A 12,442-nucleotide genomic window follows, 5' to 3' on the forward strand; every position below is an offset into this window, starting at 1 on the left:
AATCAAGACAGTATGGTACTGGCACAAAAACAGAAATATAGATCAATGGAACAGGATAGAAAGCCCAGAGATAAACCCACACACATATGGTCACCTTATCTTTGATAAAGGAGGGAAGGATATACAGTGGAGAAAAGACAGCCTCTTCAATAAGTGGTGCTGGGAAAACTGGACAGCTACATGTAAAAGTATGAAATTAGAACAATCCCTAACACCACACACAAAAATAAACTCAAAATGGATTAAAGACCTGAATGTAAGGCCAGACACTATCAAACTCTTAGAGGAAAACATAGGCAGAACACTCTATGACATAAATCACAGCAAGATCCTTTTTGACCCATCTCCTAGAGAAATGGAAATCAAAACAAAAATAAACAAATGGGACCTAATAAAACTTAAAAGCTTTTGCACAGCAAAGGATACCATAAACAAGACCAAAAGACAACCCTCAGAATGGGAGAAAATATTTGCAAATGAAGCAACTGACAAAGGATTAATATCCAAAATTTATAAGCAACTCATGCAGCTCAATAACAAAAATACAAACAACCCAATCCAAAAATGCGCAGAAGAACTAAATAGACATTTCTCCAAAGAAGATATACAGATTGCCAACAAACACATGAAAGAATGCTCAACATGATTAATCATTAGAGAAATGCAAATCAAAACTACAATGAGATATCATCTCACACCGGTCAGATTGGCCATCATCAAAAACTCTAGAAACAATAAATGCTGGAGAGGGTGTGGAGAAAAGGGAACCCTCTTGCACTGCTGGTGGGAATGTAAGTTGATACAGCCACTATGGAGAACAGTATGGAGGTTCCTTTAAAAACTACAAATAGAACTACCATACAACCCAGCAATCCCACTACTGGGCATATACCCTGAGAAAACCATAATTCAAAAAGACTCATGTACCAAAATGTTCATTGCAGCTCTATTTACAATAGCCAGGACATGGAAGCAACCTAAGTGTCCATCAACAGATGAATGGATATAGAAGATGTGGCACATATATACAATGGAATATTACTCAGCCATAAAAAGAAATGAAACTGAGTTATTTATAATGAGGTGGATGGACCTGGAGTCTGTCATACAGAGTGAAGTAAGTCAGAAGGAGAAAAACAAATACCGTATGCTAACACATATATATGGACTCTAAGGGAAAAAAATGTCATGAAGAGATTAGTGGTAGGACAGGAATAAAACACAGACTTACTAGAGCATGGACTTGAGGATATGGGGAGGGGGAAGGGTGGACTGTGATGAAGTGGAAGAGTGACAGGGACATATATACACTACCAAATGTAAATTAGATAGCTAGTGGGAAGCTGCCACATAGCACAGGGAGATCACCTCTGTGCTTTGTGACCACCTAGAGGGGTGGGATAGGGAGGGTGGGAGAGAGGGTGATGCAAGAGGGAAGAGATATGGGAACATATGTATATGTATAACTGATTCACTTTGTTGTAAAGGAAAAACACTATTGTAAAACAGTTATACTCCAATAAAGATGTTTAAAAAAAAAAAAAGAAATGAAAGAGGAGACATTACCACTGATACTACAGAAATACATAGGATCATAAGAGACTACTATGGACAGTACATATAGTACTGCAAGTATTGGTATTAGCTGGAGCAATTAGGCAAGACAAAGAAAGGCATCTAATTAAGAAAGTAAGAACTAAAATTGTCATTATTTGAAGATATAATTTTCTATATAAAAAACCGTAATGAAGCAACTGAAAAGTTGTAACTAATCAACAAAGTATGTAAAATTGCACTGTATAAAATCAACACACATAATCAGTTGTATTTCTATATGCAAATAGTGAAACATCTCTGAAAAAATAAAGAAGACTATCTAATTTACAATACCATAAAAACAAATAAATTACTTAGGAATAAATTTAACAAAGTAGGTGAAACATCTCTACATTGAACACAACAAGGCTTTGATAAAATAAATTGAAGACACTAACAAGTGGGAAGATATCCTATGCTCATAGGTTAGAGGAATTTCTAAGATTTAAAAGTCCTTAATTCAACACCATCTGTACATTCAAAGAAACCTCTCTCAAAAATCCAATGACATTCTCTACAGAAATAGAAAAATCAATTCTAAACTTTCTATCAAACCAGAAAAGAACTGAATAGCCAAAACAATTCTGAGAAAGAAGAAAACCAGAATCATCACAGTTCCTAATTTCAAACTCTACTATAGTCTATACTATTTAAAATAGTATGGTGCTAGCATCAAAATAGACACCCAGACCAGAGGGACAGAATAAAGAGCCCAGAATTAAACCCCCACATAGAAGGTTAACTAATTTTTGACAAGGTAGCCAAGAACAACCACGGGGAAATAATAGTGTCTTCAATAAATGGTGTTGGAAAACCTGGATAAACACAAGCAAAAAGTAAATCTGGACCCCTATCTTAAACCACTCAAAAGAATGAACTCAAGATGGGTGAAAGACTTGAACCTAAGACCTGATACCATAAAAGTCCTAAAAGAAACATAAGAAACTCCTCTACATTTGTTTTGATGCCTTTTTGAATATGACACCAAAAGCACAAAACACAAAGGCAGAAGTCAACAAAGGAGAATAAATCAAACTTCAAAGCTTCTGTACAACAAATTTAAAAATCAGTAAAATGAAAAGTCAACCTACTAAATGGGAAAAAATGCGGACCATATATTGGATAAAAGGCACATAATTAAAATACCTTTAAAAAAAAGCCTCCTAAAATACACATGAAACCAAACAATCCAATGTATGAATGGGCAAAGGGAATAATTTTTTTTTCCAAAAAGAGATATAGATGACTGATAGGTATATAAAAATGTCATCCTGACTAATCATAAGAACAATGCAAATCAAAACCACAACACAGTATTATCTTGCAGCGTTTAGAATGGTTATCATTAAATAACAAGAGATAATGAACATTGGTGAGGATGTGGAGAAAAGTGAACACTTGTGAACTGTTAGTGGGGATATATGTTTTGCAGCAACTATGTAAAACAATATGAAGGTTTCTCAAAACTTTAAAAATACATATACTATATGATCCAGCAATTCCACTTCTGGGTATTTATCCAAAGGAAATAAAAGCACTAACTTGAAAAGATATATGCACCCCCATATTTATTGCAGCATTATCCACAATAGCCAAGATATGGAATAAACCTAAATTCCTATCAACTGATGAATGGATAAGACAGATTTAATATTTATACTTATATATTTATCTATATTTACATATACACAATGAATATTATCAGTCATTAGAAAGAAAATTTTACCATTTTCAACAATGAGTACCTTGGGTAAGTTATGTTGAGATAAGTCAAAAAGAGAATGAAAAATACTGTGTGATATCATCTATTTGTAAAAAAAAAAAAAAAAAAAAAAAAAAAGCCAAACTCACAAACAACCAGTAGAATGTTGGTTGTCAGGGGCTGGGTTGTGGGGAATAGGAGAGATGTTATTTAAGGGTACAAACTTTTAACTAATAGTAAATAATTCCTAAAGATCTGGTGCACAATATAGAGAATCTAGACAGTGGTATTTTATTATAATCAAACTTGATAAGAGACTAGAACTTAATTTTTCTAAACACAATAAAGAAATAGTAATGATAACTACTGCTACAATGGCAATCATAGTATAATAGGTAAATGTATCAAATCACCATGTTGTACACCTTAAATTCAAATATTATATGTTAAATAGATTGTAAGGAAAAAAAGATGCTAAAAAGTATCATCAATATCAAAACAGGTCAAGCAGAAGAAATTTTCTGTGAGTTAGAAGACAGATGAAAATATCCACTCAGAGAAGAACAAAGAGAAAAAGAGTGAAGAATAACTGTGATCATAGGATAAAATCAAAAGAAACATTCTGTGAATTACAGAGACTTAGAAGGAAAAAATAGAGACAGAAAGCTTCTTTAAAGAAATAGTGGCTGAGAACTTTCCAAATCAGGGGAGAGATTTGCTTATCCAAGTTCATGAAGCTCATAGGCACCAGACAAACTCAACTCAAAATATCTTCTCCAAAACACATTAGAGTAAAACTGTCAACTATCAAAAACAAAGAATCTTAAAAGCAGCAGGAGAGAAACTTATAACTTACAAGAGAACCCTCATAAGGTTATCCACTGATTTCTCAACAGAAACCTCACAGGTCAGGAGAGAGTGGGATAATAGATTCAATTAAAAAAAAAGTCAACGAAGATAATCATCTCCATCATAACTGTCCCTCTTAAATAGAGAGATTAAAAACTCTTTCAAAGGGGGTGGAGAGAAAGTGGCAGAAGAGTAAGACGCAGAGATCACTCTGCTCACAGATACATCAGAAATAACACCTACACGTGGAACTGCTCCTATAGAACACCCACTGAATGCTGGCAGAAGACCTCAGACCTCCCAAAAGGCAAGAAACACCCCACATACCTGGGTAGGGCAAAAGAAAAAAGAATAAACAGAGACAAAAGTATAGGTATGGGACCTGCACCAGGGGGAGGGAGCTGTGAAGGAGGAAAGGTTTCCACACACTAGAAGCTCCTTCGCGGGTGGAGACTGCGGGTGGTGGAGGGGGGAAGCTTCAGAGCCACGGAGGAAAGCGCAGCAACAGGGTGTGAAGGGCAAAGCAGAGAGATTCCTGCACAGAGGATCGGTGCCGACTGGCACTCACCAGCCCGAGAGGCATGTCTGCTCACCCACCGGGGTGGGCGGGGCCTGGGAGCTGAGGCTTAGTCTTCAGTCGGCTTGCAGGGAGAGGTCTGGAGTTGGCAGAGTGAAAACAGCCTGAAGGGGTTAGTGCACCACAGCTAGCCGGGAGGGAGTCCAGGAGAAGTCTGGAGCTGCCGAAGAGGCAAGAGACCTTTTCTTCCCTCTTTGCTTCCTGGTGTGCGAGGAGAGGGATTTAAGCACACCACGTAAAGGAGCTCCAGAAACGGGCGCGGAGCGGCCGAAGAGACAGGAGACTTTTTCTTGCCTCTTTGCTTCCTGGGGCACGAGGAGAGGGGATTAAGCGCACCGCATAAAGGAGCTCCAGAAACGGGCGCGAGCCGCGACTGTCGGCGCAAACACCAGAGAGGGGTGTGGGACGCTAGGGTTGCTGCTGCCGCCACCAAAAGGCCTGTGTGCGAGCACAGGTCACTCTCCACACCTCCCCTCCCAGGAGCCTGTGCAGCCCACCACTGCCTGGGTCCCGGGATCCAGGGACAGCTTCCCCGGGAGAACACGCAGCGCGCCTCGGGCTGTTGCAGCATCATGCTGGCCTCTGCCGCCGCAGGCTCGCCGCGCATCCATACTGCCCCCGCCCCCCGGCCTGAGTGAGCCAGAGCCCCCGAATCAGCTGCTCCTTTAACCCCGTCCTGTCTGAACAAAGAACAGACGCCCTCGGACGACCTATGTGCAGAAGCGGGGCCAAATCCAAAGCTGAACCCCAGGAGCTGTGCAAACAAAGAGAAGAGGGGGAAGTCTCTCCCAGCAGCCTCAGAAGCAGCAGAGTAAAGTTCCACAATCAACTTGAAGTGCCCTGCATCTGTGGAAAACCTGAATGGACAGCAAAATATCCCAAGTTAAGGAGGTGTACTTTGGGAGCAAGATATATTACTATTTTCCCCTTTTTTTCTTTTTGTGTGTATGTGTGTGCTGCTGTGAGATTTTGTCTGTATAGCTTTGCTTTCACCATTTGTCCTAGGGTTCTGACCGACCCATATATCATTTTAATAAAGTTTTTCTTAATATCTTTTATTTTTTTTTATTTTTTATTTTTTTATTTTTTTATTTTTTTATTTATTTTTTTTTTTGTGGTATGCGGGCCTCTCACTGTTGTGGCCTCTCCCGTTGCGGGGCACAGGCTCCGGATGCGCAGGCCCAGCGGCCATGGCTCACGGGCCCAGCTGCTCCGCAGCATGTGGGATCTTCCCGGACCGGGGCACGAACCCGTATCCCCTGCATCGGCAGGCGGAATCTCAACCACTGCGCCACCAGGGAAGGCCAATATTTTTTATTTTAATTATATTTTATCCTACTTCATTTTGTCTTCCTCCTTTCTTCCTTTCTTTCTTCCTTCCTTTCTTCCCTCCTTCCTTCCTTCTTACCTCCCTTCCTTCTTCCCTTCCTTCCTTATCTTCCTCCCTCCCTTTCTTCCTCTCTTCCTTCCTTCATTTCTTCCTTCCTTTCTTCCTCCCTTCCTTTCTTCCTTCCTTTCTTCCTTCCTCCCTTCCTTCCTTCCTTCCTTGCTTTCTTCCTTCATTTCTTCCTCCCTTCCTTCCTTCCTTTCTTTTCTTTCTATTTTTTCTCCCTTTTATTTTCAGCCTTGTGGATTAAAGGCTCTTGGCGCTCCAGCCAGATGCCAGGGCTGTGTCTCTGAGGTGGGAGAACCAACCTCAGAACACAGGTCCACAAGAGACCTCGCAGCTCCACACAATATCAAATGGCGAAAATCTCCCAGAGATCTCCATCTCAACACCAAGACCCAGCTTCACTCAACGACCAGCAAGCTACAGTGATGGACACACTATGCCCAACAATTAGCAAGACAGGACTACAGCCCCATCCATTAGCAGAGAGGCTGCCTAAAATCATAATAAGGCTACCAACATCCCCAAACACACCACCAGATGTGGACCTGCCAACCAGAAAGACAAGATCCAGCCTCATCCACCAGAACAGAGGCACTAGTCCCCCCAACCAGGAAACCTACTCAACCCACTGAACCAACCTTAGCCACTGGGGACAGTCACCAAAAACAACGGAAACAACGAACCTGCAGCCTGCAAAAAGGAGACCCCAAACACAGTAAGATAAGCAAAATGAGAAGACAGAAAAACACACAGCAGATGAAGGAGCAAGGTAAAAACCCACCAGACCTAACAAATGAAAAGGAAATAGGAAGTCTACCTGAAAAAGAATTCAGAATAATGATAGTAAACATGATACAAAATCTTGGAAATAGAATAGACAAATTGCAAGAAACATTTAACAAGGACCTAGAAGAAATAAAGAGGAAGCAAGCAACGATGAGCAATACAATAAATGAAATTTAAAATACTCTAGATGGGATCAATAGCAGAATAACTGAGGCAGAAGGACGGATAAGTGACCTGGAAGATAAAATAGTGGAAATAACTACTGCAGAGCAGAAGAAAGAAAAAAGAATGAAAAGAACTGAGGACAGTCTCAGAGACCTCTGGGACAACATTAAACACACCAACATTCGAATTATAGGGGTCCCAGAAGAAGAAGAGAAAAAGAAAGGGACTGAGAAAATATTTGAAGAGATTATAGTTGAAAACTTCCCTAATATAGGAAAGGAAATAGTCAATCAAGTCCAGGAAGCACAGAGAGTCCCATACAGGATAAATCCAAGGAGAAACACAACAAGACACATAATAGTCAAACTGTCAAAAAATAAATACAAAGAAAACATATTAAAAGTAGCAAGGGAAAAACAACAAATAACACACAAGGGAATCCCCATAAGGTTAACATATGATCTTTCAGCAGAAACTCTACAAGCCAGAAGGGAGTGGCAGGACATATTTAAAGTGATGAAGGAAAAAAAACCTACAACCAAGATTACTCTACCCAGCAAGGATCTCATTCAGATTTGATGGAGAAATTAAAACCTTTACAAACAAGCAAAAGCTGAGAGAGTTCAGCACCACCAAACCAGCTGTACAACAAATGCTAAAGGAACTTCTCTAGGCAAGAAACACAAGAGAAGGAAAAGACCTACAAGAACAAACCCGAAACAATTAAGTAAATTGGAACATTACAATTAAGTAATAGGAACCCTAACCCTAACCCTTTTCACGGGCTCCTCCCCTTCTACAGGCTGGGACCCCTGAGCACTGGCCAAGGAGAAGCAAGAGGATTTGGTTTTATGTTTAAGATGAAGCAGAGGACCTTGAAAGAGGCATGTAAGCATTTCACAGAATGGGTCTCCGTAGATGACGTTTGTATAACAAGTGCCTAAATCATCAGAAATAGGGAAGAAACTGCACATGAGGACAAGCAGAGATACCCTAGAAGCAAAGGCCTTTCAGTACCTATTTCAAATTTATGACAACGCCCTTGAGTTTGGGGTTCTTGAAAGGTGATGGGGAAGGAAGTGGGAAACAGCCTTGGGTCAGTTGGGGGCTGGGGCTGATCCACACGTTGTGGATCTATGTAGTTTTGGGTGGTGTTTTTCAAGAAGAAGAACCCAGAATTATGTTGGGATCTAAGAAGGGGCTGAACAAGTGAGGGCCCTGCAGTTTCAGCCTCCATAGCTTCCCAGGAAACCTGCCTCTGGTGATGAGTCAAACCTGGGGCTTTAGTAAGAAAACCTCTGCCCGCGTGTCCGCTCTGCCCCAGTAGACTGTGTGACCTTGCACTGGTCACCTTTCCCCCAGATGGTTCACTGGACACAATGGGCTGTGCGACCTTGACCCGGCCACCTGTCCTCTCTGCATTACCCCCCCACGCCCCCCCACGATGGAGCATTTGAAGCCCCTGTACATGCATAAGAAAAAGTGACAGCATTGAGGACTTCCTTTCCAGGGAGAGATGAAAGGCGCAAGGTTGTTTAGAGGCTATACCAGATTTAAATGCTGTTTTGACTTACACTTACATTAAGCTACTTCTTACCCATCCAATTTGTCTCTTATTTTTGTTTCAAAGCTCACTGTGTATCATGCAAAGATGCCAGTAATGTGGGAAAACCTCCCATCCGACAGGAGCAGCCCTCCTCTCTGTTGGCGGCAGTCCCCCCACCCCCACCATGATCCCCACTATTCTGGCCTGGACTGTGTGTGCCCACGTGCCTGTGGGTACATGTGTGTCTGTGGGCAGGCACACTTTTGAGGTTTTTCTTTCTGGAGCCCTCTGCCCTCCTTAGTTTGTGCTGAACACATTGACACACACAAGCCTCAGTGCGCAAGCTGGTGTCTTGCTGTGATGGCTTTGGTCCTAGCTCCACTATGGCCCTACCCCATGAAAATCACGTCAGCTTCAGGTCCAGCTTGACCCAGGGCCTCAAATGATGACATCAGGAGTTACCTTATCTCTGGTTTCCATGTTGGCCTTACTCTCTGGTCAGTTAGCTTATGTAGTGGCCCTGGCAGCCCCCCAGGGTGGGGAGAGCTTCTCATTCACAATAGTTCTGTTGTAAGTCCTGGCACAGATTTCCTGGGACCAGGTCACATGTCCACCCTCAAACAGATTACTGAAACCAAGGAGATGAAATCTGTTGATTGGCCAGATCTAGGTTATAGGCTCACCTTTAGATTCTGGTATTATAGAAGGTTAACTTCCCCCAAACCACATGGACCAGGAAAGGGTGGGGGTGGGGGTGGGGTCTTCTCAGGAAAAAACAGATATTATTGCCATATGATGAGGAAACAGAGGACTGGAAGGAAAGGTAGTCACAGATGTCCACTACCCCACCCAGGGCAGTGGTGCATCCTGGAATCTGAAGGGTTAAGTTCAACCCACACCTCGTGGAAAACAACTCAGAACCCCTAAGAACCACACATACATCAGGGATCATGGAGCCTGGAGCTGACAGCCAAATGGAGACAGGGCCTGAGGCAAGCAGAGCAGGCTTTCCTGCTGGGGCTGCTGGCCCGGCAGGCTGAGGTCTGGGCAGTGGCACAGGTGCCCAGGGGCTGTGTCAATATGGAGCCCAGACACTGACAGGAAAGAGCAGGCAAGATGAGAGCCTCTGGGGGAGTCCTCCAGGGAGCTTGTTAGAAATGCAGCATCTCAGGTCCCACGCCAGATCTCCTGTATCAGAATCTGAATTTTAATCAGATCCCCAGGTGATCCATATGCACTGCTCACCTAAAGACTCATCTCTTGGGACTTCCCTGGTGGTGCAGTGGTTAAGAATCCGCTTGCCTGGGGCTTCCCTGGTGGCGCAGTGGTTGAGAATCCGCCTGCCAATGCAGGAGACACGGGTTCGTGCCCTGGTCCGGGAAGATCCCACATGCCGCGGAGCAACTAAGCCCATGAGCCATGGCCGCTAGGCCTGCGCGTCCGGAGCCTGTGCTCCGCAACGGGAGAGGCCACAACAGTGAGAGGCCCGCATACCGCAAAAAAAAAAAAAAGAAAAAAAAAAAGAATCCGCTTGCCAATGCAGGGGACACAGGTTCGAGCCCTGGTCCAGGAAGATCCCATATGCCGTGGAGCAACTAAGCCTGTGAGTCACAACCACTGAGCCTGCACTCTAGAGCCTGCAAGCCACAACTACTGAGCCCACGTGCCACAACTACTGAAGCCCGCGTGCCTAGAGCTATGCTCCACAACAAGAGAAGCCACCGCAATGAGAAGCCCGTGCACTGCAATGAAGAGTAGCCCCCGGGCTTCCCTGGTGGTGCAGTGGTTAAGAATCTGCCTGCCAATGCAGAGGACATGGGTTCGAGCCCTGGTCTGGGAAGATCCCACATGCCGCGGAGTGGCTGGGCCCGTGGGCCACAATTACTGAGCCTGCGCGTCTGGAGCCTGTGCTCTGCAACAAGAGATGCTGCGATAGTGAGAGGTCCGCGCACCACGATGAAGAGTGGCCCCTGCTTTCCACAAACAGAGAAAGCCCTCGCACAGAAATGAAGACCCAACACAGCCATAAATAAATAAATAAACTAATTTAAAGAAAAAAAAAAGAGTAGCCCCTGCTCGCCACAACTAGAGAAAGCCCACACGCAGCAACAAAAACCCAACCCAGAAGGCAGGAGAGAAGAGGGCAAAAGAGGAAGACGCGGAGATCACCCTCCTCCCCACAGAAACATCAGAAACACATCTACACGTGGAATTGCTCCTACAGAACACCCACTGAACGCTGGCAGAAGACCGCAGACCTTCCAAAAGGCAAGAAACTCCCCACGTACCTGGGGAGGGCAAAAGAAAAAAGAATAAACAGAGACAAAAGTATAGGTACGGGACCTACACCAGGGGAGGGAGCTGTGAAGGAGGAAAGGTTTCCACACACTAGAAACTCCTTCGCGGGCGGAGACTGCGGTGGCAGAGGGGGAAAGCTTCGGAGCCACAGAGGAGAGCTCAGCCACAGGGGTGCAGAGGGCAAAGCTGAGAGATTCCTGCACAGAGGATCGGTGCCGACCAGCACTCACCAGCCCGAGAGGCTTGTCTGCTCACCCACCAGGGCAGGCGGGGGCTGGGAGCTGAGGCTCGGGCTTAGGTTGGAAGCCAGGAGAGGACTGGGGTTGGCTGCGTGAAAACAGCCTGAAGGGGGCTAGTGCACCATGGCTAGCCGGGTCGGAGTCCAGGAATGTCCGGAGCTGCCGAAGAGACAAGAGACTTTTTCTTGCCTCAGTTTCCAAGGAGAGGGGATTAAGCGCACAGCTTAAAGGAGCTCCAGAAACGGGCATGAATCGCAGCTATCAGCACGGACCCCAGAGACAGGCATGAGACACTAAGGCCGCTGCTGGCACCACCAAGAGCCTGCCTGTGTGCAAGCACAGGTCACTATCCACACCACCCCTCCCAGGAGCCTGTGCAGCCCGCCACTGCCAGGGTCCCGGGATCCAGAGACAACTTCCCCGGGAGAACGCAAGGCGCGCCTCAGGCTGGTGCAACGTCATGTTGGCCTCTGCCGCCACACGCTCGCCCCGAACTGTGCCCCTCCCTTCCCCCGGCCTGAGTGAGCCAGTGCCCTCTGTTCAGCTGCTCCTTTATCCCTGAACTGTGGAGGAAAGAGCAGACACCCTCAGGAGACCTACACGCAGAGGCGGGGCCAAATCCAAAGCTGAACCCTAGGTGCTGTGTGAACAAAGAAGAGAAAGGGAAATCTCTCCCAGCAGCCTCAGAAGCAGCAGATTAAAGCTCCACAATCAACTTGAAGTACCCTGCATCTGTGGAATACCTGAAGAGACAACGAATCATCCCAAATTGAGGAGGTGGACTTTGGGAGCAAGATATATTATTTTTCTCCCCTTTTTCTCTTTTTGTGAGTGTGTATGTATGTGCTTCTGTGTGACATTTTGTCTGTATAGCTTTGCTTTCACCATTTGTCCTAGGGTTCTGACCGTCCCGTTTTGTTTTTTTACTTTTTAAAATTTTTCTTCTTAATAATTATTTTTTATTTTAATAACTTTATTTTATTTTATCCTACTTTTTCCTTCCTTCCTTCTTCTCACTCTCTCTCTCTCCCCCTCCCTCCCTCCCTCCTTCTGTCTCTCTCTCTTTCTTTCTATTTTTTCTCCCTTTTATTCTGAGCCATGTGTATTAAAGGCTCTTGGTGCTTCAGCCAGGCATCAGGGCTGTGTCTCTCAGATGGAAGAACCAACTTCAGGGCACTGGTCCACAAGAGACCTCCCAGCTCCATGTAACATCAAATGGCGAAAATCTCCCAGCGATCTCCATCTCAACACCAAGACCCAGCTTCACTCAACGACCAGCAAGCTACAGTGA

At 44.5% G+C, this 12,442-nt stretch overlaps 1 protein-coding gene and 1 long non-coding RNA gene across 4 annotated transcripts in view; one reads left to right on the forward strand and one right to left on the reverse strand.

The window, feature by feature from the left end:
• The window catches only part of LOC131752469 (uncharacterized), a 67,969-nt gene that overhangs the window by 45,132 nt on the left and 10,395 nt on the right, over positions 1-12,442 (forward strand). The window contains exon 6 of one of the 3 annotated variants that reach the window (XR_010839870.1): positions 3,801-5,785. The exons of the other annotated variants lie outside the window; for them this stretch is intronic. This is a non-coding gene — a long non-coding RNA (uncharacterized lncRNA). Of the gene's footprint in view, positions 1-3,800; positions 5,786-12,442 lie in introns of those variants that run through there. 3 annotated transcript variants of the gene reach the window in all.
• Positions 1-12,442, reverse strand: part of LOC131752465 (putative protein FAM90A10) — a 50,000-nt gene that overhangs the window by 15,525 nt on the left and 22,033 nt on the right. The gene's annotated exons all lie outside the window — the stretch shown is intronic.

Source organism: Kogia breviceps, chromosome 3, assembly GCF_026419965.1.
Source record: "Kogia breviceps isolate mKogBre1 chromosome 3, mKogBre1 haplotype 1, whole genome shotgun sequence".
Taxonomy (NCBI): Eukaryota; Metazoa; Chordata; class Mammalia; order Artiodactyla; family Physeteridae; genus Kogia; species Kogia breviceps.